Raw genomic sequence first — 2,064 nt, forward strand, 5'->3', positions numbered from 1 at the left:
CTATACACCCCTTCTCCCTCCTCCATCGAGATGGACCTATGGACAGTCTGAACCAGCCTTCTGTCTTGGATCTCGTGGAGAAAGATGTTCTTTTTGTACTCTATTATTTCCTACAGAGGGATTCCATCACCAAAGATGCTCCAATTAGTACCTTCAGTTCCCAACTCCCAGTTGCAGACATAACTTCAGGAATTTCATTACACATCCTGGACCCTTAGAAACTCTTCTTACTATATTTAAATGCGGTCTTTCAAAAGATGATTAATTTAAGAAAATTAAGAGGTGAGTATATACAGATACAAAGGCACAAGCACATGCAGATGCAGGGACAAGATGGCCGGCTTCCAGCTATGGGAGAGGCCTCAGAAGAAACCAGCCCGACTCTTACCTTGATCTCAGATATCTAGGCTCAAGGACCATTCTGTTGTTCAAGCCACCCAGACTGTGGCTCTCTGTGATGGCATTCCTGCCAGGCCGACAGTGGTCTTAGGCTTTCCTGGGGCACGTTGTGGCTATCTTGTCAATTAAAAAAATTATTTTGGCTTCAATTAACATCTAAGAGTTTTACCAGGTTATGAAGGTCCTGTGTTTTATTGCAGCATGTGTGTTTGATGTGTGTGCACATGCATTGTACAATAATTTATTATATTTGTTCATTGAAGAATTTTCCACTTCCTTAAAAATGTTTTTTAAATTTATTTTTGCGTGTGCATGCATGTATGTGTGTGTGTGTGTGGTGCACATGTGTGCTATGGTGTGAGTGTGGAATTAGGAGGGCGACTTTTGGTAGTTGCTTCTTGCCATTTCCAGTTTGAAAGGTGGTGTCCATTGTTTCTGCCACACTGCCGCAGAGCTTCAGGCTGATTCTCCGGGCTTAGCTTTCCAGCTTATGGTAGGAATGGGACATCATAGATGCCTGCCATTGCATCAGGTTGCTTATGTGGGCTTTGGGATCCAACTCAAGCGTGCACAGCAAGGACTTATTTTCTTAAATTTGTAATTATCTTTATGTACAGAAAACTTAGTGTATATTTAACCCAGTTTGGTGGTGAGTTCTTTAGCCTTTGCCTTTTCCAGCTTGGCAATGCAAGCCACAGACTTAGGGCCCAGAACGTTGCCTCCCCAGTGTCAGCGGATCTCGTCATATCTGTCATTATAATTGGTCCTAATAGCTTCCACCAGCTTAGCCAGGGCACCCTTGTCTTCCGAGTTCACCTGTGTGAAGGCAACAGTGGTGCACGTCTTCCTGTGGACCAGGCACCCCAGCCTGGCCTTTCCTTTGATGATGCAGCAAGGCACCACCATCTTTTGACACAGAGCAGGCAGGAAAGCCACCAGCTCAATGGGGTCTACACCAGGGGCAATCATTGCCAGCTGAGCCTTCTTGCTCTCCACCAAGGTGGTGCCTGTATTGACCCCTGATGAGAGGACAGGTGGTTTCTTAGTTGGGACGTCCCCTTTGCCAGCAGCGTTCTTCTCAGCACAGGCCAGCAGCCTTTGCTTCTTTTCCTGCTTTGTCTCTGGCCTGTACTTGTGGGCAAGCCCTAGCAGCTGAGTAGCTGTGTGCCTGCCCAGGGCCTGGGTGAACTGGTTAATGGCGGGAGGTACTTTGAGTCCCTTATACAGGATGGCTCTGCCCCTGCAGCCTGATGTAGCAAGGCCACTTGATGAAGTGTGTTAGGTGATAGATCTCTTTTGGACTGGATGTCCTGCCCAATGATGAAGTTCTTTGGCTTTTTCTCAAACAAAGGATTGACTAACTTTTTTGGCCTCCTGTTTCTTGACGATGGTGGGGGCTGGGACCACCGTCTTTTCCTTGGCCTTCCTTCCTTTGGGCATCTGTTTGGCTGGAGAAGCGAGCACAGCAAGGACTTTTGTTGGATGCATATGCACACATGAATTGTGGTAAAAATAAAAATGTGACAGAGCGCTTCCCACATGTACTTCCGCAGTTGCAGTCCCATTAGTTCCTACTCCAGTGGGCCTTTGGAACTAGCACTAGTTTATATCGAGCCATTCCAATGAGGCACCCTGTCAGGCGGCCCTACCCTTACTCACAGCTCT

General features: G+C 47.0%; 1 pseudogene across 1 annotated transcript; it reads right to left on the bottom strand.

Annotated features, from left to right (window-relative positions):
- Positions 1-1,032: 1,032 nt before the first annotated feature.
- LOC147999901 (large ribosomal subunit protein eL8 pseudogene) lies at positions 1,033-1,839 on the bottom strand (annotated as a pseudogene). Its single transcript, XR_015643155.1, has one exon. The product of XR_015643155.1 is annotated as a large ribosomal subunit protein eL8 pseudogene (transcript).
- Between the last annotated feature and the right edge of the window lie 225 nt (positions 1,840-2,064).

Source organism: Rattus norvegicus, chromosome 18 (assembly GCF_021556685.1).
Source record: "Rattus norvegicus strain SHRSP/BbbUtx chromosome 18, alternate assembly SHRSP_T2T, whole genome shotgun sequence".
Lineage (NCBI taxonomy): Eukaryota > Metazoa > Chordata > Mammalia > Rodentia > Muridae > Rattus > Rattus norvegicus.